This window comes from Physeter macrocephalus, chromosome 19 (genome assembly GCF_002837175.3).
Source record: "Physeter macrocephalus isolate SW-GA chromosome 19, ASM283717v5, whole genome shotgun sequence".
NCBI classification, from domain to species: Eukaryota; Metazoa; Chordata; class Mammalia; order Artiodactyla; family Physeteridae; genus Physeter; species Physeter macrocephalus.
This window is the reverse complement of record NC_041232.1, coordinates 54,978,570-55,005,784: the sequence shown is the minus strand read 5'-3', so window position 1 is coordinate 55,005,784 and position 27,215 is coordinate 54,978,570.

Sequence of the window (27,215 nt, the reverse complement as noted above, 5' to 3'; positions counted from 1 at the left end):
AACAAACTGAAGGAGAAAAACTATATGATCATCTCAATAGATGCAGAGAAAGTTTTTGACAAAATTCAACACCCATTTATCATAAAAACCCTGCAGAAAGTAGGCATAGAGGGAACTTTCCTCAACATAATAAAGGCCATATATGACAAACCCACAGCCAGCATTGTTCTCAATGGTGAAAAACTGAAACCATTTCCTCTAAGATCAGGAACAGAACAAGGTTGTCCACTCTCACCACTATCATTAAACATAATTTTGGAAGTTTTAGCCACAGCAATCAGAGGTGAAAAAGAAATAAAAGGGATCCAAATCGGAAAAGAAGAAGTAAAGCTGTCACTGTTTGCAGATGACATAATACTATACATAGAGAATCATAAAGATGCTACTAGAAAACTACTACAGCTAATCAATGATATTAGTAAAGAAGCAGGATACAAAATTAATGCACAGAAATCTCTTGCATTCCTATACGCTACTGATGAAAAATATGAAAGAGAAATTAAGGAAACACTCCCATTTAAACCTACTTAAGGAGACAAAAGACCTGTATGCAGAAAATTATAAGACACTGATGAAAGAAATTAAAGATGATACAAATAGGTGGAGAGATATACCATGTTCTTGGATTGGAAGAATCAACATTGTGAAAATGACTCTACTACCCAAAGCAATCTACAGATTCAATGCAATCCCTATCAAACTACCACTGGCATTTTTCACAGAAGTAGAACAAAAAATTTCACAATTTGTATGGAAACACAAAAGACCCCGAATAGCCAAAGCAATCTTGAGAACGAAAAATGGAGCTGGAGGAATCAGGCTCCCTGACTTCCGATTATACTACAAGGTTACAGTAATCAAGACAGTATGGTACTGGCACAAAAACAGAAATATAGATCAATGGAACAGGATAGAAAGCCCAGAGATAAACCCACACACATATGGTCACCTTATCTTTGATAAAGGAGGGAAGGATATACAGTGGAGAAAAGACAGCCTCTTCAATAAGTGGTGCTGGGAAAACTGGACAGCTACATGTAAAAGTAGGAAATTAGAACACTCCCTAACCCCACACACAAGAATAAACTCAAAATGGGTTAAAGACCTACATGTAAGGCCAGACACTATCAAACTCTTAGAGGAAAACATAGGCAGGACACTCTATGACATAAATCACAGCAAGATCCTTTTTGACCCATCTCCTAGAGAAATGGAAATAAAAACAAAAATAAACAAATGGGACCTAATGAAACTTAAAAGCTTTTGCACAGCAAAGGATACCATAAACAAGACCAAAAGACAACCCTCAGAATGGGAAAAAAAAAATATTTGCCAACTAAGCAACTGACAAAGGATTAATCTCCAAAATTTACAAGCAGATCATACAGCTCAATATCAAAAATCAAACAACTCAATCCAAAAACAGGCAGAAGACCTAAACTGACATTTCTCCAAAGAAGATATACAGATTGCCAACAAACACATGAAAGGATGCCCAACATCACTAATCATTAGAGAAATGCAAATCAAAATGACAATGAGGTATCACCTCACACTGGTCAGAAGACCATCATCAAAAGATCTACAAACATTGAATGCTGGAGAGGGTGTGGAGAAAAGGGAACCGTCTTGCACTGTTGGTGGGAATGTAAATTGATACAGCCACTATGGAGAACAGTGTGGAGATTCCTTAAAAAACCAAAAATAGAACTACCATACAACCCAGCAATCCCACTACTGGGCACATACTTTGAGAAAACCATAATTCAAAAAGAGTCATATACCACAATGTTCATTGCAGCTCTATTTACAATAGCCAGGACATGGAAGCAACCTAAGTGTCCATCAACTGATGAACAGATAAGAAGATGTGGCACATATATACAATGGAATATTACTCAGCCATAAAAATAAATGAAATTGAGTTATTTTTAGTGAGGTGGATGGACCTAGAGTCTGTCATACAAAGTGAAGTAAGTCAGAAAGAGAAAAACAAATACCATATGCTAACACATATATATATGGAATCTGAAAAAAAAAAGGTTCTGAAGAAACTAGTGACAGGACAGGAATAAAGATGCAGACGTAAAGAATGGACTTGAGGACACAGGGAAGCGGAAGGGGAAGATGGGACGAAGTGAGAGAGTGGTATGGAAATATATAAACTACCAAATGCTAAATATCTAGCTAGTGGGAAACTGCCGCATAGCACAGGAAGATCAGCTCAGTGCTTTGTGACCACCTAGAGGGGTGGGATAGGGAGTGTGTGAGGAGACACAAGAGGGAGGATATATGGGGATATATGTATACATATAGCTGATTTACTTTGTTATACAGCAGAAAATAACACAACATTGTAAAGCAATTATACTCCAATAAAGATGTTTAAAAAAAAAAAGTAAACAACTTCTCCCTCTCCCTATATACTTTCTAGTTATTTTCTGGGAGCTGGGGGAGAGAAGTCTCTGAATATTATTTCTAGCAAAGAAAATGCTCATAGAAATTTGAGAATTTTAGGACCAGAAATGTTTTTTTAGATATCGTGGAGCAAACCCTCTCATTATCTTTCTAACCACTGTAACACCAACTATAATATAATAACCAACTAACCAATATAAAACCAACATGATAACCAACTAAGCAAGGGTAATATGCATAGCCAGTGGCTTGTGGTTAGCATTTAAGCACAGTTTCCTACATTTTCACACTTTCTTGCTAGCTAGCCTATAAGGGAAGAGTTTTCCAGCTTTTCCTTTTCTTGATCCCTTTTCCCCAAACTAATACACAAATCTGAAAAAATACTAGGTACACATAAAGTATTTATTAAATAATTATTTTTGCTTGGACCTGAATCTAGCTATTTTCTGAAAGTATTGTTCACACCACTGGCAGGATGGACCTCAGCAAAGGTTTGGTTCTTCATTATCTGTAGTTGTGCACCTCCTGTGTCTTTGGGCAGGAAGGAGTGCTTGTTCATAATTGTCCTTTTAAGCTTATTATGCAGCTTTAAATTTGCCCTGAACCTTCATCTTATCTTACTTCTTTATAATATTAAGTCTTTTGTATGGTTGCTAATTTGTTGTTCTCATTATGTAAATCACCAATTTTATTTTGTCAATACATGTCTGCAATTTATCTAGGTACACATTTCACCCTCTGTACACCATCAGCTGCTCTGTTTCTCTCTCATCTCAGATCTGTATTTTTGCATGAGGATTGGCTGCTGTCTAGAAGATAGAATGCCAGCTTTTATAATATCTATTGAAAGAAGCCCTCCCAATATGCCTCGTATCTTTTCAAATATGTAATTTAATAATATGTTCCTTCTTTTTTATCCCTCTCACTGAAATGATACCTTTAGAACATAATTAATACCTCACATTTGTAGGGTGCTTTGAGCTCTTCAAAGCACTAGTTCATCTATTATCACGCTGTGCTTTATTTTATACAACATCCCAGTGAGTGGGTAGAACAGGCTATTGTTATTCTCATTCAGAGATGCAAAAGTGGAGGTAAAGAAAGGTGAAATGATTTCCTGAAAGCTATGCAGATGATTAGGGGTGAATCTGGGACAAAAATTCCACATTTCTGACTCCCAGTGTCACCCTCTTTTCTTTATCTGCCTCTTCTAACCCTGTAACATAGTTGTTCATCCTAGCATTTAGATTCCACTCTGAGGCCTAGTGGTGTGCCGTTACTACCCTAGAGCCTACTGCCTGTTGCTTTCCTGTTGAGTTATTTCTTCATTTATCATCCTACTGTGGCACCAACTGTGGCTCTAGACTCACATGCGGGAAGAAGACATTTTAAACCTGCCATAAATCACATACATTTTACCTTGCTGTTGTCTGTGGTCCTTGAAAAATCTATTTTTTAGTTAAGACATTTTTCTTAGGCAAGTAAATGTCTCTTCTCAATTTAAAGAAAACATTAAGCTCTATTCGATGTAATCTGATTTTTCCTATATGATGAGGTCCATCTGCAGAGTGAATGTTTCTGCCCAACTACTGATAAGATTCATCAGCTTACCATTACCCTTTCCATTACCCTCACCACCTCCCTCAATTTTGACTCCCATCCTCTTTCCTTTTAAAATGTTACATTTCTAGAGATTTATGGAACCAGTTTGCATCAGCAATAAAACACTGCATAGATTCATCAAAACTCCCTCTGTATTTTTCTTCATCTATCTCTGTCTCATTTACCTGGAAGGAAAACAAGAGTCAACACACCAATTATGAGACCTCAATGAGAGTAAAATAACCGTATTTCTCAAGAGAAGGTCAATCTGGCAGTTAAGACAAATGCACAGCATTTCAAGAGGGTATAGTTCCATCAGGTACTCACATCTATCCTTGGGCAGTTTATGCCTCTCTCCTTAATGGTACTCAGTTTGGGTATTTGTGATATTTAAGTTCTCTAGTGAGCTGTGGCAGTTGTATCTAGGTTATGAAGAGCACCCTAGGGATTGGGCAAATATCTTTAGAGGATGCAAGGTTAATTGGGGGATGGAGACAATGGTCCAGGTAATTCAGGCCCAAATGTTACTTTGATATAAAATTTCGTATAACCAAGACAGGAAGCACTGCTCTTAATTCTTTGGTTCCTTGCCTTAATTTCTTAGCATTTCCAAAAAGTAACAGTGTGTGGTCCTCCTTATAGTATCAAGGGCATTCAAACTCCTCTGCTTATTGAGGACGACAGGGGATAAAGGTGTGACGAGTGTTGTGTGTTGGAACACCTCTTGTATGATCAACTTTGTGCTAAGCAAGTGAATGCTAAGGTAAAATTGAGTTTCTACCTTGAGTTTACAAGGGAGTTTCTAGACGAGAAATGAATAGTGTGACAAACATTGTCTAAAGCAGGACTAGTCTAAACCAGGACTAGTTGGTGCAGGATCCAAGCACAGTTGGGTTGCAGAGAGGGGAAGATAGTGTGGCTGAGAGGACGAGACAGCTTCATAGAAGAAGTACCTCAATATTGTCTGTGAAGAACAGTCATCTTTGGATAGACAGGGGGCAAGGAGAGGGCATTTTTGGCCAGTGAATGGCACAATCAAAAGCATGGAAGCTGGGAGGACCATGGCATTTCAGGACACCAGGGGAGATGGTGTGGGGTTAGTGAGACCTTAAAAACCTCTGGAAATGAAGCCTCTAAGGATCTTTTCAAAGATCTTTCCTTTAACTCCCAGCAGATGATAACCAATTTTCAGAGAGCCCTATTTGTGTGCCAAACTTAGAATATGATATTCAGCTGACATTTAACAATTTGTACACATTTTGCAAGGGTGCTTTTTGTTTGTTTGTTTATTTGTTTCATCTGTGAAACTAAACTGAGAGAAGACAAAATAAGATTGTATGACAACGCATGATATAAGATTAAACCAGAAAAAAAAAAAAAAAAAAAAGATTAAACCAGAACATTGATTCAGCTAAAACATTCTCCCTTTTGAGGTTTTATGGGTGAGGATGATCCAGGGAACCTAGAAGTCCTACCAGAGAGATTACTAGGTATCACTTAAAACAGAAAAAAAAAATCATTGAAAAGGTCTAGTGTTGTGCGATTGTTTAAATGGTATTTATTTACATAGAATCCAAGGGCATAAGAATCAACAAGGAATTCAGACATTGTCCATTTCAGTACCACAGTTGTAAAGATAAGGAAGCTCCCACCCATGAAGGTAATACATGCTTCCCCAGTGTCACAGGTTAAAATGTAGAGCCAGATGTTGGCATTTTGACTTACCATTCAGTGCTCTTTCCAGAGCATGTGTGTGTGTGTGTGAGCATGCATGGGTGCATGCATGCATGCTTACACACAGACACACAAAATAACTCAAAGTAAAATATCTCAAAAGAGCAGAACTTTAAAACCTCACATTTATCATGTGCCTGTAAAGGCCCACAGGGAATAGTTGTTGAATAATTTTGATGAAATATTTCAAACAGTAAAGAGATAATTTAAGTACATTCAGAATGAAAAGATTTTTTTCTTGACTTTTAATTCAATTATATTGATGTTCCTTTGGAGACATCATTTGTTGACTGTGATTATTTCTCTCCACTCTTTTATTTTCTTCCTTTATTTAACCTGAAAAACATCATTATATGCCGCCAAATCCATAATAAATGCTGGTTTGACCATGCTAATGTATCAGGCAGTAACTTCCAGGCATCTGATAATTGTTAAATAGTGTTTCTCCAATGTAGGAGAAACTGGTTTGGAGACAACATCAAGATTACAGTTCTCCTATGTGTTAATTATTTCACCTTAATGACTTTCATTTCATTTAACATAATAATTTTTTGCATCAGTTTCAGAGACTATGGAATATAAGTTAGGTAAGGTAAGGCCAGGTCATTCAAGGGAATACACACTTAGTTTAGGCTCCTACTTGTTTCAAGGCACTTACCAGATCTTGTCGAGGTTTCAGGTAAATAAGTCACATCTTTTCCTTGAGGAATTCACAACCTGGTGGGAAAGACAGACATGTTCCCAAGTAGATTTATTGACAATCTTCTCAAGTTTCTTTTGAATGAGATGAAAAATCATATACTGCAAATTTGTCACCAGGGCATAATGTCATGGACCCCACAAAGAGGAGAATTTGATATGATTGGGCACTGAGTGAAGTTTCAAAAAAGAGATCTTCTTTAAGGCATAATTTAAATAGGTGGAAATGTGGCAAAAGGGCATTCCAAGTGGCAGTGTCTGGAGCAATGATGTGGTAGCGGGCAAATTAAGGTCTGAAAACAGCCAGAAGCTCAGTGAACTGCAAGGCCAGGCTTGTACTGGGTAGTCAGGTTGAGAGGGTGGAGAGTTGGAAGTTCTTGGATGAAAAGATATTGATTATAGACTTTAAATTGCAGAGTGAGGGGAAACACTGAAGGAGGAGGGGCTGAGCCAGTGACTTAGAGTCATGGAACACTAGCTTTGGGGTTAGACAAACTCAGATGCTCTCAGAGGGACAATTGGTGATTTCCTTCCCTTTAGGTCCCCTGTGCCTATACTGATACCGAGCAGGACTCTATGGGGCTCCTGGGCCTTTCTGTGTCCCCCATTTCTTGATTGCAGGAAATAGGTTTCATTCAGCTTCTGTGACCTTCCCTGAGTTCCAAAGGGCAGGTTCAAACAGTTGCTAATTACAGAAGGGAGGGGATGCAGAGACAAGGGAGGAAGAGTCAAAAGAAACAATAGTGCAGCCCTGGGGCAGGGTCCTGTTCCCCCCACCAAGGGATATACATAACAACATCTTTGAGCTGTTTTGCAGATACTGAAACCCCCACCAGGTGGGTGAAGTTAACTTGTATGCCCTCCACAAGTGCATAGGCCCCAGACCGCTTGGAACCAGAAGGCTAACCATGCTGACTCCCACTTATCTCACCACCAACCAATCAGAAGATTGTCCATGAGATGATCATGCCCTCTTTGAACCATTACTATAAAACTTCTCACTACCTCCTCCAGATTGGGACACACAGTTTTGAGGGCATTAGCTTGCTGTGGTTCCCTTTCCCTGACAAAGCAATAAAGTTATTCTTTTCTACTTCACCAAAACTCTGTCTCTGAAATTTAATTCAGTGTCAGGGTCCAGAGGCTGGATTCAGCTTCAGTACTTCTGCCTAACATCTAAGATAGGAGGACTTGTGCTTCTGCACCAGGTGTGTTTCTTTTGGGTCCTTGAATCCCAGACTGAGCCTTGGTACTTATTTTTCTTGTCACTGTTTGACTCTGCTCCACTCTATGTCACACCAGGAAAGATATTTCCTAAAGATTTTTTTCTTTGTCCAGTGAGGAATACATCATCTTCTTTCTTCCCTTCTTCTCTCAATCCCTGCCTCCTTTCTTTGCTCCCTTCAACATTTATTGAGTCCCACCAATTTTATAAACACTACAAAGACACCTAGAGAACTGGGGAAGAAAAGCCTGGATTCAGGACACTTTAGTTCTAGTTTTAGTTCTGTCACTAATTCACCATATAAACTTGGCTAATACTAATTCTCTTGACTTTTCTGGGATAAATTTCCATACCTATAAAATAAAATATTTAAGCCAGATGAATTTAGGGCCTTTCTAATGGTAACAATCTTTGTGAACATATATTTTTTAAAGTGTAGCCTTTACACTTGTCCACCCTAAAAATAATTTATTGCTAGCAGCAACACTCACTGCCTTGAGAAGTCTCTTTTATCTACACTGATTTAATCTCTTTTCTCTCTTTTCTACCATTTCACAGATTGTTTCTCTATTGGTCTGGCAAATCTCCTCTTGCTTGGTGACAGAAAAATACTTTTGGGGTACTAATAGACAAGCCAATGACAGGTAAGTGTGAATGTAGAAGGCAGTTACTCAGATCTAGAAGTAGGAGGAGTCAAAAGGTGAGCACAATTTTCACAGATTTTGAAAGCCAAAACTAGTGGCTAAATAGTGATGGAGAAGGGGAGTAAGGATGGGGCTATAAATAGGTAAATGTGGTTAGCAGAGCAAAGGGGTACAAAGTGAGACAGGTGGATTATTGCTGTGCATTGGTCTAAGAGCAGGAAATATCTTTTATTGCTGTTGATTTATTGAGCAGTTATGAGGATTGACATTTCTTAAAAAGACAGATTTTGTTTGTTCAGGCTGTAGCCAAACTGATATTACCCTGATTTAAAAGCAAACCTTGGTAAAGTCATTACAAAAAAAATTCGGTCCCACTGTAGGTTATGTCTTTAACCTAAATGATTTCCCCTCACCCTCCTATCGGTTGGGGAAGAAACTTCAATTGAAGTATTGAGAGTTTCTTTTTATTTTTCTCTCCTAACTGACATGGCTGGAAAGCTTTAGGTTTTAATCCGTAACATTTAGCCCTTGTTTTGTATGCATGTTTGTGACACAAATTGAAAAAAAGTGCCACTTAAGACTGGGATGGGCGACTGCGTTTTTCCAATCGACCTTCATGGGTTCTGAGTTTAGAGCTAAACTCGAGCCTGTATGTTTTCCAGTCCAATTATGCCAGTGAAACGTGATTTCATTGTTCAAAAGGAAATGGCTTTTTTTTTAAAGGCCCTTAGACATCAACTAATTTCTTTTAAAAATAAATTGCAAATGAGTCAGATCACTGCAGAATTAAGTCCCTGAAATATATGTGAGTTCCACAGTTAAAGAGGAAGAAACCCTCAACAAATTATACAAAGAACTTAAGAAGTCAGTCGATAGCACTTATTGACTTCTTACTGTATGCTGTGGCCTGTCGTTGCATCATTGAGGAAGGCAAGAGGAATGGAAGACTCCAGTATGTCCCTGATCATCTAATGACCTTCTTGGTTAGACAGAAAAAAAGAAAAAAAAAAACTTCAGGATGTCACTCCACTCACCCCAAGACTCTGTCTCTTGAGGATTCTGTGAACATAGCTGTGAACAGAACAAAGAAAATTCTGACATGGGTAGCCCAACACCAGGTATAAAGCATATTCTTGAATTGGAATATTCTGATTCATCTCTGGAATAATCATTGGTAGGATAAGGAAACAGAAAATCTGGCTTCTAAGAAGAAAAGTGACAGGTAACTGAAGATTAGGGAGGAAACTATCCGGTGAATGTAAAAGTGGGGACTGAATTTATTATCTGTCTAATGGGGTACAAGGTACTGGATATAAAACAGAACGACAAAATAGCCTAAGTGATAGCAGAGCATAATCTGGTCTATACATTCTGGTTTGAAAGTTTATGTCTATGGCAGACGCCTTAGTCCATTTGGGCTGCTATAACAAAATACCATAAATGAGTGTCTTATAAAAGCAGAAATTCATTTCTCACAGTTTGGAGGCTACGAAGTTCAAGGTCATAATGTCAGCAGATTCAGTGTCTGGTGAGAGCCTGCTTTCTGGTTCACAGATGGCCATCTTTTTGCTGTGTCCTTACATGGTGGAAGGCAATGAGGAATTCTCTGGTCTCTTTTACAAGGGTATTAATTCCATTTATGAGGCTTCCACTCTAATGACTTAATCACCTCACAAAAGCCCCACTTCCAATTACTATCACATTGGGGATTAGATTTCAACATACAAATTTGGGGGGAATACATTCAGTCTACAGCAGAAGGGCAAGGAAAAAAGAAGGGAAACAGAGAATCGATTAAGGATAATTTTTCTCTCCCCATTCACCCTTCAGATGAACCTTGGCTAAGGCTCAGGGAAAATTCAAGACTTCCATCCAGCTCTTCCACTGAGCTACTCTTAAAATAACAAAGAGGCAAAACAAAGCAGAAGTTAAGTGGGTGGGCTCTGGATCCAGATTGCCTAGATTTGGACCCAAGATTTACATCATACTAAATGCATGATCTTAGGCTATTTACTTAACTGTACCTCTAAAAAGGAGAGAATAATGTGATTTGTCTCATAGGATAGTTGGTAGGATTGAATGCGTGAATTCATGGGAAGTGCCTTAAAGAGTACCTAGCACATAGTAAGAAATCAATAATACTATGTTAGAAATTATTACTTTTTATGGGGGTGGTGGCTCAAGGGGGAGGCTGATGAGTCAGTCCTCTGCTTGGTGGTGGCTCAGTGACTGGGCTGTCTTAGGAATTATTATTATTCCACGGGTTGGTGTAGTATGACATCCAGTGAATGATGTCAGAGATAAGAAGAACATTTCTTAACAACAAAGTTTCATTTCTACCAGATCACCAATACTTTAGATCATTAAAATGGGGAAAGGACCCATCAAGTTATGATTGCCGGAAAGATTCAAAATGCAAATTGTCTGTCATTATAATGTATTTTAAGCCATGGATATCTTTGTCCCCATGTCGGATTTTAATAATGGAAAAGCAGAAGATACTAGGAGAAAGGGGAATAGGAATAGGGCTACACATTGGATAAAAGAGTTCCATGGAAATGGAGAAGCAGTTACCACTGCCAAGGCCTGAGGCAGTGACACAAACATTGCTGACCTTGTGATTTTTTCATGGGGTGCTCTGAACCCAGATATGACTATTCATTACATTTACAGTAACACATAAAAAGAAAAGACTTTATGGAGTTGAAGTCTGAAAGAGTTGAAAAATAATTTCCCCCCTTTTTTTCCTTTCTTACATCTTCAGTTTCTAAATGTGTTTGGTAATTTTTCTTTTTATGCCATTGTTGCTTTACATTTTGCCAATGGTTTGTGTATGTGCTGAATATTTACAGAGAAGCTCAATACACTATAGATCTTATAAGTGCCTCGAAGGCAGGACCTGGGTTAATAAATTCATAAAATTATTCATAACCATTCTGGGTGAGAGCCATACAGTATTACAAAAGTATATGAATGTTAATAAAATACATGGAAAAAGACCTAAATCACAGATCACTGAAGCCAAAATGGTAACCATAGGAAATTTTAGTGTTCAAACTAACCTGAAATCTTGCTTCAGAAGATAAGATAGTTTTATGCAATACTCAGGCTAGGGTATTCTGTGGGTTGCAAAAATCCCAGTGACTTAAAACAACAAGGTTGGACTTCCCTGGTTGCACAGTGGTTAAGAATCCACCTGCCCATGCAGGGGAAACGGGTTCAATCCCTGGTCTGGGAAGATACCACATGCCGCAGAGCAACTAAGCCCATATGCCACAACTACTGAACCTGCACTCTACAGCCCGCACACCACAATGAAGAGCAGCCCCCACTCGCCGCAACTAGAGAAAGCCTGTGAGCAGCAATGAAGACCCAATGCAGCCAAAAATAAATAAATAAAAATAAATTTATTTTTTTTAAAAAAAGGTTAACTTTTTACTCATATTAAACATCCCTTGGGAGTCAGCTGAAAGCACTATTCCACACCATCTTTGTTCTGGGACACAGGCTACAGGGTAGCCCCCTCTGGATCATCATCACCAGTTGCCAGAACAGAGAAAAATAAATTGTCATGAATCTCACAATGGCTCTTAAAGCTTCCACCTGGAAGTGATACACATCATTTCTGCTCAAGTTTCTGGAAACACATCCTACAATCATGCTTAACTTCAAATAAGACAGAAAAGTACAATTCTGTCATTGTGCCTAAATAGTAGACCTTGGAAATATTTGGGGAATATCACTAGTGGCTATCACAGCTGAGATTGTAAACATTTCATTGCCAGATTATCCATGTTTACTCGAGTTAAGTAAAGCTACGTAAGTCAGGTGTTAACAACTTTGTAAAGAACATGTCATAAAGAACATAAAGAACATTAACATTTATCTACTGAGTGCCTACCACATGCCAGGAGAAAAAATCCCAGCTACCATTGGGAAACAAGGCACATAAAATACTTCATATAATAAATACTCCTACCATTGAGTATGCTCTAACTGAAGTGGCTGAAATCAGTAAAGCTGAAAATTCTTCATTTAATAAGAAGTCTGAAGATCAGCATTTGCTGGCATTAGTTTGGTTGTCAGTCATGCCATCAAGGACTCATGCACTTACAGCGTTTTTGCTCTGCCATTCTTAGAATGTTAGCCATTTGTTCTCACACTTGATGTTTCTGGGTCACAAGATAACCATTTCAGGTCAAGGCATCCTTTTTCTACTAAAAGCTGGAGAAAGAAAGAAGGTGCTAGTATCAGCCGAATGTATCCACTATGTCAGAAAGCTTCCTTAGAAGACTTCCATTTTTCATATCCTTACATCTTACTGGCCATGCATAGCTCACATTCTATTATTAGTGCAGTTGCTGGCAAATGGGAAAGAAGTGACCAAAAATGGGTTGAACATTCATAATTAATTCCCTGGAAGCAGAGAAACTTCTTTGGGTTCAAAATACATTTTAGAATTTTGTAAGCAGAGAGGAAGGAGCTAACAATTTTACATGGAGTGAATATGATTAAATGTCACAATTGTGGTTCAGGTGTTAGGCACTGAGATAAGTCAGAGATGAGAAGTCAGTGTCAGCCCATGTCATCTGGAATGATTTCTTGATGATATCTCACTTTGGGTAGACCACTCAGGTTAACAGGGGCAGCATTTGCAGAGGAGCGATTGTTCAGGTGGCGATGTGGAGTCTGCTGGCGCTGCCATAGCAAGGTACCACAGACTGGGTGTCTTAAAGAACAGAAATGTATTCTTCCACAGTTCTGGAGGGTAGAAGTCCAAGAGCAAAGTGTTAGCTGTTTGTGTTCCCTCTGAGGGCTGTGAGGAATAAAGGTTTTATGCATCTCCCCCAGCTTCTAGTGGTTTCCCAGCAATCTTTAGAGTCTCTTGGCTCATAGAAGCATCATTCCATCTCTGCCTTCATGTTCATATTGCATTCTCCCTGTGTGCATGTCTCTCTCCAAATTTCCCCCTTTTATAAGGACACAAGTTATATTGAATTATGACCTAGCTAATGACCTCATTTTAATTTGGTTACTTCTATAAAGACCTATCTCCAAATACAGTTACATTCTGAGGTACTAGGGGTTAGAATTTCAGCATATGGATTTTGGAGGAGCACATTTCAACCCATAAAAAGAGAGAATATCAAAAATAAATGTGCTGACGCAAAAACATACAAACAAGCAAAAACAACAGAAAAAATAGTGCCCACTTTATGTAAAGTTACTGTCTAAGTGATGCTAAAATATACAAGGTGAATAAGAAAGACAAGGATAGATACCAAAGGGTCTTGAAAAACAAGTTGATTGATCTATCTACTGGGTGCAGTAGGTAATGAAAACCTGTATAATGGAATAATCTGGGGGAGAAAGGAGGAAAATGAGAGGGATCAAGTGTCAGGGAGATGTTTAAGTGGATGGGCTATGATGAGGACCTAGAACATTATTAACAGAAGGGAAATTAAAAATTTCCCTTCTATTAACATGAAGGGAACATTTCCCTTCTATTAACATGCCATGAGCAACAGACATGAGAGACCTTTGCACAGTGCAAAAGCTAAGATTTAGTGATAACATATGCTGGAAAAGTGGAAAAGAAGAGTCAGAAATGACACTGAGGAAATGTACAAGGCTGTGAGGGGCTTAGCCATGGGAATTTTGAGAAAGAAGTGGGAGGGTACAATTTCACTTTAAATTTCACATCGTCTTTATTATTGCTTAAAAAAATAAACAATGAGCATCAAAATCTTTTTTTTTTTACTTTCAGGAAATTTAAGAATTTTTGTTTTTAACTGATGATATTTTGTATTGCACAAATTGAATTGAGGTAATTCTGAGACATCTGAGTAGAGGTGCCTGATTAGAGAGAAAAAACTTGAGGTCACATAGAAATTATTCACAAAGAAGTGATATAGTAAAAAATTAACAGCAGGGTGATGGTAATTATTTAGAAGCTTGAATAATAATAGCAATTATTGAATGAATGCCCACCAGTTGCCAGAAACTTTATATATATTGTCTCATGTAATCCTTGCAATTACTCTATAAGATAGGTATATTATTTCTGCTTTACAGATGAGAAATCTGAAGCTTTGAGATATTAAGCAATTTGCCAGGGATCATATAGCACGTAAGGGTTGGGGGAACCAGGCTTCAAATCCATCCCTGTCAGACTTAAACCTTTATGTGCTTCAACTTCACTCTACTTGAGGATAATTACTTCATCTGAGGATAATGAATTCCTTTCATGGGGCAGTGTGTTAGGAATCACAAAGGAAATAAAACGTGGCTGTTTTCTACAGGTGGGTGGAAATTACATCCCTCGTCTTTATGTTACACAGGCCAGTTGAGGGGCATGCTGAATATGAGATGTCTGACAAGGAGAAATTGTCACCAATTAAGCTACAAAAGTTCTGCTCAAACCAAAGATAAAATTGCTCTTGAATGGTGAGAGGGACTTCCCTGGCAGACATAGTAAAGTTACTGGGCACAACCTCTAAATTCCCTATACTGGATCTGTAGATTCAGCTTTTCCTTTTAGGATGAAATCTTGTGTAACACTATGCCAAAGCTATTTTGAGCAAGAATTAACATTTTCAAATGGGCATGTAAATTTCTCATTTCAACAAAAATACCATTGCTCTATAGAGAGAAATGGAGAGCTAGACTAAATTTGCTACTTTTTTGGAATGGACATAGTAGAAAGAAACTAAAGAATTATCCTGTTTTGGAGTCTCTATAGAATGAATAAAGTAGAAAATCGACATAATCTCAACAAATGGATCAGGGCTGACAGCAAGATTGGAAAAGAAAATGGAGCTTAAAATGCTCTGTAATCATAAATTTGTTTTACCTACATATGTGGCAAAAATAATTAAAAAATAATTATTTTGAAAAAGAATTCTAGTCCTTTCTTGATGACATTGATCAAATCACCTGACATTTCTTCGTGGTGTATATTCATTTCCTTTGTGATTTGAATGAAGGGCACAGGCCCAAATCTAACATTTGGAGGGCTAGCAAAAGAGCACAGAAAGAAGAATTTATACCACATCTTGATATTAAAAATTATAAATCAGTGAAACAAAGTGGTAAATATGTTAAGGACTGGGAGCATCATGTTTGAATGTAGCAGTCTAAGACTTCTTGGATCCACACAGATGTGATGGCATGAGGAGACCCAGCTCTGGCCCCTGGATACTGACCTAGGCTCTGTTCTTTCCATCCCCAGCTCTACTCCACACTGCTGGTGCTGATACATGTGAACACCTTATCCCCCATATTCAAACTGCATCCTCAGCATGGACCCTCCAGGGCCAGGAGGGGTGCACACTAAGACTGTAGGTGGTCCTGGGAGAAGGTAGCTGGGGAAGAGGCATTTTCAGACCTTGGAAATGGGTTTGGGACAAATTGGGCAAAAAAATTCCTGGTCCTGCTTATCTTCCGGTGACATAGAAGGGAATGTACTAGGGAAATATTTAGAAACCAGATACACAGATTGCCTGACTCTAATGGTCCCTGGCTTGTCACCTGGAATCACTTAAAGAGGAGAACTCAAGCAGAATTGTTGGTTCCACCAAACCATTGGTACAAACAAAGTGGAATAAAAAATTATAGAAATTCACTTGAATACTCATAGAAAATAGTACTTTGCAAATACTTATGGGAAAGTAGGATTTGTCTTAGGGCTTTTATGACAGAAAATTGTCTCAATTCTTAACTTTGGGTGTAAGGACACAGTGGAAATGACTTTTCTCTGGTTAGACCTTTTACAAGGAAAGAGACAATAAAACTGCAATGGTATTCTATTCAAACTATATATTTATTTATTTTCATTGTGATGTTGTAAGAACAACGTGGGTAAAATAATTCATCTATGCCCAGATCTACTGATTTTTCCAGCCACACTTTTCTCTGAAGTGAAAAACACATTTCCACTCTGATCCAGAGTGGAAACACATACAGTGCTGCTGATGGTATCTAGGGAAGTTCTTGGAAGATCAGGGTTTGTTTAGTCAAAACTTCCTGATTTCGTCTTCATTCTGCCATTGATTTACTACATGGCTTTTGGAAGATCACTTGCTTCCTTGCATCTGTCTTTTTATTTTCAAATGAGACTGTACATCTTAATTTCATGTAAGTGGGTAGAATGTTATGTAGGTATTAAAAATGGGAGAGACACTGGGACTGAATAAGTGCTACAAAGGTTCATAGGAGAGGACATAACCTGGGAGAAGTTGAAAGATGATGAGGCCATAGACAGAGTGAATTTTTATGTTACTGGGTATGTGCCATATTTACTTTACTGGTCCCTTTTCTTTTCTTGATAGGTGTGTGCAAAGGCAGAAGATCTTTAATAACAAGTTATACTGTGAGGCATGAGGGAAGGATATTAGGAGAAATACTCTACATGAAATTGAGGGAAAAAGAGGACAAATGTAGGGAATCCTGGGAAGAAACTGAAATGCCCAAGATGAGACATTTTCTTGGATTTATGTATATGGATTAAATTAAGAATCAAAATGCACTTTAGTGATCATGAGTACTAATAATTTCCTATTTCTTATCATATTTAATGTTTCTGAATCAAACTTAAGCCAGTACAGAAGAACATTAAACATGTATTTAGAAAGGTTAACATTCAATGGAGGGGAAAGTGTTGAAAAGTTTAATCTGAAAAGTTTCAGAGTTGTCTGCAGGATGATGGACAGCATAGCTCCTGATTCTAAAGACTGAGAAAGAAGGCTTGATGCTTCAAAAAATAATGTGAAATTGCTTTTGAAGGTCCTGTGATTTTGTTCAGTCTTGATTTGGGTCCTGTTGAATGCATGCCAGATGGGACAAACTGATAAAAACTAAACAGCAGATGTTGGTAGATATCCTGGCAGCTGTTTGATATCCAGCCACATGAATTATCAAATTAAAGCCTATCTTCAGGGATTCTGATGAGAATGAAAATATTTTGGAATAGTGCTATAAGAGTGGATTCTGCTGTGAAGAAGGGTGGAAGTTAAAGTTTCCTAGGGCAGAACATGGATTTATTTGGAGAGAAATGAAAAAAAAATAAAATCTTCCAGGCTCCAGTGTGATACTAAATATAACTATGTAAGAATTTAATCTTACTTAGCTGAAGAGATATTTAGGCTTTCTTTTCCAAAAATAATTTTGCATTTCTGGGATTTCCAGTAATTTGGAATGATTTCTAAGAATATTCTTGGTAATTCCCACCTCCAAAAGACTCTTAATAACACTGTAATGATCATCAAATTGATTTATGAAAAAAAAAAGAATTTGGTATTTGTCATTTTTTTCATTTTTCTTTGTAAATACAGATATTATTCACATATTTGAAAAGGTAAACTTACAAGATACAATCTAAGCTACTTGTTAGTTTTTTCTCACTTCCTTCCTCACTTTCTAAGATCCTTCTAAATAAATATTCTATGTCAGCTAGATGTATTTCTGTTCCCCAAGTCTATCTTGGTCATTGGGACCCTGGACTGTTGGTTATATCTTCTCTTCTTTCACATCAATTATATCCCATTCATATATTACTATTCTTCAGAGATATGAAAGATATTTCTCCACAGAATAAATATACTTGACCACTTTGGCTCAGAGATCTTTGCTTGATCTAAACTCCTACATGAAAGCTGTTGTGCTAGAGTCAATTCAACTTGCTTCTGGCCAGAACATATTCTGTGCATCTCTCTCCAGCCCAGTGTTCAATGACCTCATGTTGGTAGCTTGAAATTGGCCAGTGTGGGAATATTTACACCATGGAAATTGGCAAATGTTACAAACCTGGTTATTTTTCCCTGGAGAGTCAGTTGTTAAACATATGCCAGCACACATTAAGACTGTAAATAGACCAAGTATTTGGTATCTATTATGCACTACCTTGGGTTGTTCATCTCTACATGTTTCACTCCCCAGAAAGGTTAGGCATTTAAGAGTAGGATCCTTTCCTTACACTTTTTATATTTCTCAGCACATTTTATATAGTGTTCTAGAGAACTAAATATGTGCTTAATAAATATCAACTGATCGAAACACTCAAACTTTAAAGAGGAATGAAGATTTTTTTTTCTCACTAGAACTAGATTAAACTTGCAACATGTCTCCAGGAAACATAATTAGATTTCTTAACAAATGATATGATGACCAGTTAGCTCTTTTAAATATGTATAAATAGATGAGGCGAACAAACTACAAACCAGATTAACTATAACCAGAACTGATCATAAATACTCTCTCAATTCAAATATCTACTCCAATAATAGCATTATTCCAAGGCTCAAATAATAAAGTATGTACAGATAATAGATAATAATAAAGTATGTACAGATAATACAGATAACAGATAATAAAGAAATTACTCCTAATTATCAATGCTAGAGAGGGGTCAATCATAAGTATTAGGCTGGAAGGGGTATTCTAAAAATCAACTCTTTCATTTTCATGAGCAAAGATATGCAAAACTGAGACTAATTATCTTACTTCCAATAACTGATTTTTTTCTTATTTTCAGTAATCTACTTTAACTCTTGTGTAATACATTATTTAGTTACTTTATGAATGTGAGGGGAGTAATTTCTTCATTCTACCAAACTCAGTGGAACCTCTTCTTCTCCATTGCATTTCAATAAAACTATCTTAATGATGTCATTAGCTGGCAGAACCTAATGAACAGCAAAGTATGCCAGTGTGATTTAGAGTTAAGCATATCAGCTAGGAATTATGAGTCTTGAGTTCTAGACTCTGCCACTCACATGTATGAACACATGCTCACTTATACCCATATACAAGTTCTGTTTATCTATGAGGGTGATTCTGAGGATCATAACCAGATCTCAGATATAAAATTATTTTAAAATGTAAAAATGTAAAAAAAGTAAAGAAAAAAGTAAACAATGTTAGAGGGAATTTTTTCTGACTTCTTGAGAGAAAACAGGGATCTAATAATATTTATATTTTATTTTTATCTGTCTGCTTTTAAAACCTACCTGTAGCGAAGTAATAAATCCAATAAAATTGTTTTATTAAGAATATGCCATGTGCCATGCCATGTTTTATGAAGGAATAGCTATCATTATCATCTTAATCTGCTTGACCTCTAGCTCAGGAGACAAAACCACCGAGGCAAAATTAAGAAAAAAATCAGTTAAATAATGAATTGTACAATGAGGATTAAAAGAACTTTAGGAGTCTGAAGAATGAGGAAGTGAATGAGTAAAGCAATGGGGGGGCATGTCTCTGGATTAGGAGGAATGTGACTGGAACCTTAGAGATGGTACACATTTTTGACACGTGGGTGGAGACCCATTGCAAAAGGAAGAAAGAAGAATTTTGTCCTTCTCTGATGAATCCTTTCTCAAAAGACTAAAGGGAACCCTCTGCACTTTTGTGCAGAGGGAATGTAAATTGATACAGCCACTATGGAGAGCAGTATGGAGGTTCCTTAAAAAACTAAAAGTAGAACTACCATATGACCCAGCAATCCCACTAGTGAGCATATACCCTGAGAAAACCATCATTCAAAAAGAGTCATGTACCACAATGTTCATTGCAGCTCTGTTTACAATAGCCAGGACATGGAAGCAAGCTAAGTGTCCATCGACAGAGGAATGGATAAGGAAAATGTGGTACATATATACAATGGAATATTACTCATCTATAAAAAGGAATGAAATGGGGTCATTTGTAGAGATGTGGATGGACCTAGAGACTGTCATACAGAGTGAAGTAAGTCAGAAAGAGAAAAAAAAATCATATATTAACACATATATGTGGAATCTAGAAAAATGGTACAGATGAACCTATTTGCAGGGCAGGAATAAAGATGCAGAAGTAGAGAACAGACGGGTGGACACAGAGGGGGAAGGGGAGGGTGGGATGAATTGGGAGATTAGGATTGACATATATACACGACCATGTGTAAAATAGATAGCGAGTGGGAACCTGCTGTACAGCACAGGGAGCTCAGCTCAGTGTTCTGTGATGACCTAGATAAGTGGCATGGGGGAGGATGGGAGGGAAGTCCAAGAGGTAGGGGGTATATATATACATATAGCTGATTCACTTTGTTGTACAGCATAAAGTAATACAACATTGTAAAGCAATTATACTCCAATTAAAAAAAAGTTTTTTTTTTTAAAGTTTCCACATTTGTGGCTTATACCTCATGCCTTGTCTTCCAGCTGTGTCAGAGTGAAATAAATAAATAGTGGAGGAAGTAGTCTTCACCTTTAGTTAGTTCCTTGGCTAAAATAATGCCATTGGAAACTTGGTAAAACAGCCTCTCTCATTCTGAAATTGCAGAGGCCACCAAAGCAAACCAAAATAGACAAAACAAAGGGCACATCAACATAATGTACATATTGTGGGGATTCTTGAAGGTCAGAGAATGATCTTTTACTTCTTAGTGACATAGAATGCCAATATTTGTCAGATCTTGCTGAAGACTAAAGCTCAGGCAAAGAAAAAAAATGCATTGCATGACATCTGTTTTCTGTCCTATAACATTAGATATCTTATTGTTATAAACAACCAGCTGTGCCTATTAAATGGTTGGGGTTATTGGTTGTTTTTTTTTTTTTCATGAAGCACTGTCCAGACTCATTTACAATGAATTACAAGGAGACAGACCAACATTCTAAACTACAATGAATCTCTTCTCAAATTTTATCATTAAAAAATTAAACATCCAGGGTTTCTCTGGTGGCGCAGTGGTTGAGAGTCCGCCTGTGGATGCAGGGGACACGGGTTCGTGCCCCGGTCTGGGAAGATCCCACATGCCATGGAGCGGCTGGGCCCATGAGCCATGGCCACTGAGCCTGCGCATCCAGAGCCTGCGCGTCCGGAGCCTGTGCTCTGCAACGGGAGAGGCCACAACAGTGACAGGCCCGTGTACCGCAAAAAAAAAAAAAAAAAAAAAAAAAAAAATTAAACATCCATTTTATAATTGTCTTCTTTTTAAAAAAGAAAATATCATATAGCACATGATCTGAAAAGAGGCTGTCTTCCCTCTGTTTAGGAAGATGTGTTCTGCAGATCTCACAAATATCAAAATTGTGTAATTCCTGGTTGTATTGGACACTTGTTCCTAAGTAAGATCGGAGTATGCCATGATTATTTGTGAGGATGTGGTGCTAGAACTGGGGACAATCTATTAGTCAAACATCCATATTCTAGAACTAAATGAAGACTTGGGTTTATTTCTAGCTGGTGTCTACATTCAAAAAAGATTCAAACTTGTGGTTCAAATTGGATCAGTAATCTATAGGTAGTGAATCTCTTCAGTCAGGAAGTTTTGTGGTTTGGGGTGTTCATTCATTTGTTAACAAAACCTTGACCAGGAATTAGGAGTGCTAAGGATAAGTTCACACTTGTTGGGAGCAGCTGACAAAATCTGACCATAGACAGTGAATGGTATGGTCTACAACTATTGGAGCATCCAGACTGATGTCAGTCAATGAATATAGGTTTCCTAATACTCTCTCTTCTGTTCAGCTTCCAGACCTTGGTGACAACAGGTGAACACCAAGGACTAAATATCTCTTGCAGACTACCACCAGGAGGAGGGTTAGTGTTGTTAGTATAATCTACTCTGTCAGCAGAGGAAACTGTACTCACGTAGCACCAATTGTACTGATATTCTGTTGAAGGGGAGGCACTGAAGGACATAAAACACAAAAGTAAAATCTTTCAAATCACTTCTTGAACATAAAAACAAGTTCTCTGAACTTGAATAAAAAATAAGAGATTGGACTAAATATTTTAAGACTGCAAGGATGCCAAATCTTAGTGTAAAATGGACAATCTAAGAAGGTATTTTCTGTTTGTCCTTGATTTCTCACTTCCCTCTACATCACTGCATGTCCCCAAGACTCTGTATACCCCAGTTTGGAAAAATCAGAGCTAGACTTCATTTAGGTGTAAGATGTGAAATGCCAACCTAACTTCTTTGTACTTCTTCTGTATGGTCAACCTCTTTTCCCAGAGTCTGAGTTTCAATTGGCTGCCATCAGTTGCCAATGATAAAGCTGTCTATATGTGGGTAAATGCACACTCTTTATCACTATATTCTTGTTGAGTTCATTAGACAGTGTGCAAATGTTAAACTCTTTCAATTTTTTTTCCTTAAGATCTGTCTCATGACCCCCATCCTGGTCCATATGGTCTCCCAAGGGCAGAAGAGACTCTTTTAAATGAGAGTAAGTTTCCAATTTGTCTTAAGACATCTATGACATAGAGCAAGTAGAGTCAAGACAAATCAAAGAGAATCTTGTAGGAGAAAATGAATCACAAAGAAAAAAATGTTCTATTTCTTAACTTGTCCCAGCAAGAATTCCATCAACTATATTGGCCTAATTTTGTAACCTTGACCAGTATCAGAGTTCTTTTTAACAGGAAGTATAGTTGATGTCAGTGACCATGGCACTTCTGAGAGGGAAGACTTTGTGATGTAAAAGTTTTCAACCTGAAAAATGGCTGAAAATTATTCAAGTACCCATCACACACAATCTACCATAATTGAATAGCTGGCTTAAAACAATTTATATAAGGAACTTCGAGTCTACATCCTCAGCACAATTCTCCTTTCCTCCTGAGGGCGGGCTGCTGGGGTGTCACTTCCAAATTCTTATGCATGAGTAATCTCAGCATATTCAGTAATATATTCCTCTTATGAGAAAGTAATCAAGTACAATATAACTGATGACTTTCCTGATTCAGTAATCAGTAATTTGTGGTCAATTTTACCTGATGGTGACAGTCTTGTGTATAAGTTAGTACTAATGTATATTGCTGCATTTTATTTATGTGGAGGCTGTCAGCTGAGTAAAGGAGGGAGACTGGGATGGAGAGCTCCTCCCCCTCCATTCATAAATGGCATACCACTGGCCTCCTGGTGCTATTAAAGGAAAATTGGAAGAGTTTCCAGAAGGTTAAGAAGAAGGCTTACAACTTACACAAGACTCCCAATTTTCCAGTGGTTCTGACAGAAGGATAAATCATTGGCTGTTTTAACTAAGATGTAAGCAAACCCAATATCTAACTACAGTAAACAAAATTTATTATGATTCAGACGTGGCAGTGGTGTGTACATCTAGGTTGACAAAATTGCCAATGTGTGAGACCCTTAGTTAAGAAAAAGGTAGCAGGCTGTTTCTTATCCATCAGGCAAAGGAAAGGGGAATTTTTCTGAGAGATATGGGCATACAAAGTGATTTTGAACTGTACACTTTGATTATTTGCACATTTGAAACCTGGTCCAGCTTTAAACACAAATGAAGTAAATATCTCATTATGTGGTATGAGTTTCATCCGCCTCTGCTCTAAAATAAATTCTCATATTAGATACAACTAATGTATTAATTATATTATTGGTTCTGAAATTATTTTCAAGGTGGGGTTTGTTAAGCCATTATTACCCATAACACCTGGCCTGAAAATAGTTACTCATACGCCCTTCTGTCACCAGAAGAAAAGCCTTGAGATGGGTCAAAGAATAGGTTAAGGAGAGGTTAAAAAAATAAAAGCACCCAGAATTCCAGATGGCCTGGATCATGCTGTTGTGCAGTGTGAAGCCTTTGAAAACTCAGGGAGATCAGCCTGGAGGAAAGATTGAGGTTGATAGAAAGGTTTTTGGTTTACTTCACATTTTCACTGATCCTAGCAGTATTATTTTATTAAATTAAAAAGCATGCTGGGCACAACAAACTAGCTGCATTCCAGCCTGGGGTTCGATAATGTTCATTGTACTTTGCTCTTGCACCAGGACTGCCTAGACCTTCCAGCCATGGAGTCATTTCCATTGTAGTGTTGTGTGTAGTGAGCAGGGGGATGATTGGAGGTTCTGATAGGTATTTAATGGAACTCAAATATGAAGATTTCATGAATAATGTAAAGCCTACATTCTCTCTTGTAAAACCTCAGCTTTCTGCTGAAGATACATGAAATCTTTTCAACAGAAAGTTTAATTTTATAATTAGAAGAAAAAAACTAAATTCAACTTGAGGACTTACCAAGATAATTTTATGTAATATTGAAGTATATTTTTCTAATATAAGAAACTTTGATAAGAACCACTGTAGAGCAGACCTTTAAGAATTTGGAAGGAGAAAGAAAATAATGCAAAGTGGGTAGAAGAGAGAAAATGGGGAATAGCTATTTCATTTTTCTCACAAGACTGGCACTATTGGCAAGGGGTGTATAACTTTTACAGATTTATCTTTCTTTGGATTGGAACTCAGATTCCCATGAGCAAAAAAATTGGTTCCAAATAGAACTCTACCCAGGCCTTCAAGCTCTCAGTCCCCAAAATGTTTCCTATCTTGTGTTGGAAAGAGATAATATATATAGACAATCAAAAGAAGTCCTAGGAAGCACAACACAGGGTATGTTGCTATACCAAAGTGATAAGAAAGTGTTCAACTTGTTGCAATGCAAGCAGCACACTCCCAAACATGTCTCATGGTTCTAAGAATTCAGTCACAGATTAGATCTGGGGCTTGCCATTCATCTGATTGCTTCCTGTTAGTTACCTCAATGTTTACATTACCATAATTTAACTTGTATACCTCTGGTATTACCATAACCATATAAATCAGTGATGGGTAATTTAGGACACACACATACTTGCCTTAAAGGGTAATAAGTGCTGAGTTAGGAGAATAATTTCACTAGAATTTGTTTATTTATTAGAAATCTCCATGAAGTATACTGTTTTTAATTTAGAATAATTTCTCTCATTCTGTTCTAGATTTGTTTTCCTGAAATGTATCTTATTCCATTTTCATATATATTATTTCTTTCATTTTCCCCATCAAATTATGAACTCTAACAAATGAATTGTCTAAACAATCACTGGGCACTATGTAAGATTTGTTTTATTTTTTTTCATTAACATATATTCCATGTTTTTCTCTTTCTTTTCTTTCCTTCCCTTTATTTCTTCCTTCCTCCTTTCCTGCCTTCCTCTCAACCTTCTTTTCTTCTTGGCTCACTCTCTCTCCCTTTCGCTCTCTCTTTTAGCATAATGATGTTCTGTTTTGGTTGCTTTTTCTCTCCAAGCTTGCAATTCACATTTACTTATTTTCATGGGCTATAGACTCATTGTTCTGATTGCTGCAATTACTTCTCAATATTTTATGTACTAGTTATTCCAGAGTTGCAATTTCATTTTGTTATGGAAATGAAATTTGCTCATTCAAATACTTTTAAAAAATTAAAGATATTAGTTTACTCTCTTTGACTCATGTTTTTTCTCGCTCTCAATATCAAGAAATATTGTTCTACTTTCTTTTTTTAAAAATTTTTAAATTTAATTTTATTTATTATTTTAGACAGCAGATCCTTATTAGTCATTGATTTTATAAATATCACTGTATACATGTCAATCCCAATTGCCCAGTTCATCACACCACCATCCCCACCCTCCCCAGGCTTTCCCCCCTTGGTGTCCATATGTTTGTTCTCTACATATGTGTCTCAATTTCTGCCCTGCAAACCAGTTCATCTGTACAATTTTTCTAGGTTCCACATATATGCGTTAATATATGATATTTGTTTTTCTCTTTCTGACTTACTTCACTCTGTATGACAGACTCTAGATCCATCCACGTCTCAACAAATTACCCAATTTCATTCCTTTTTATGGCTGAGTAATATTCCATTGTATATATGTACCACTTCGTCTTTATCCATTCGTCTGTCGATGGGCACTTAGGTTGCTTCCATGACCTTGCTATTGTAAATAGTGCTGTAATGAACATTGCGGTGCATGTGTCTTTTTGAATTATGGTTTGCTCAGGATATATGCCCTGTATTGGGATTTCTGAATCATATGGTAATTCTATTTTTAGTTTTTTAAGGAACGTCAATACTGTTCTCCATAGCGGCTGTATCAATTTACATTCCCACCAACAGTGCGAGAGGGTTCCCTTTTCTCCACACCCTCTCCAGCATTGGTTGCTTGTAGATTTTCTGATGATGCCCAATCTAACTGGTGGGAGGTGATACCTTATTGTAGTTTTGATTTGCATTTCTCTAATAATTAGTGATGTTGAGCAGCTTTTCATGTGCTTCTTGGCCATCTGTATGTCTTCTTTGGAGAAATGTCTATTTAGGTCTTCTGCCCATTTTTGGATTGGGTTTTTTGTTTTTTTAATATTGAGCTGAGTGAGTTGTTTATATATTTTAGAGATTAATCCTTTGTCCATTGATTCATTTGCAAATAGTTTCTCCCATTCTGAGGGTTGTCTTTTCATCTTGTTTATGGTTTCCTTTGCTGTGCAAAAGCTTTTAAGTTTCATTAGGTCCCATTTGTTTATTTTTTGTTTTATTTCCATTACTCTAGGAGGTGAATCAAAAGAGATCTTGCTGGGACTGATGTCAAAGGGTGTTCTTCCTATGTTTTCCTCTAAGAGATTGATAGTGTCCAGTCTTACATTTAGGTCTCTAATCCATTTTGAGTTTATTTTTGTGTATGAAGTTAGGAAGTGTTCTAATTTAATTCTTTTACATGTAGCTGTCCAGTTTTCCCAGCACCACTTATTTAAGAGATGGTTATTCTCCATTGTATATCCTTGCCTCCTTTTCATAGATTAGTTGACCATAGCTGCATAGGTTTATCTCTGGGCTTTCAATGATGTTCCACTGATCTATATTTCTGTTTTTGTGCCAGTACCATACTGTCTTTATTACTGTAGCTTTGCAGTATAGTTTGAAATCAGGGAGTCTGATGCCTCCAGCTCTGTTTTGTTCCCTTAAAACTGCTTTGGTTATTCAGTGTCTTTTGTGTCTCCATACAAATTTTAAGATTTTTTGTTCTAGTTCTGTAAAAAATGCCATTGTTAATTTGATAGGGATTGCATTGAATCTGTAGATTG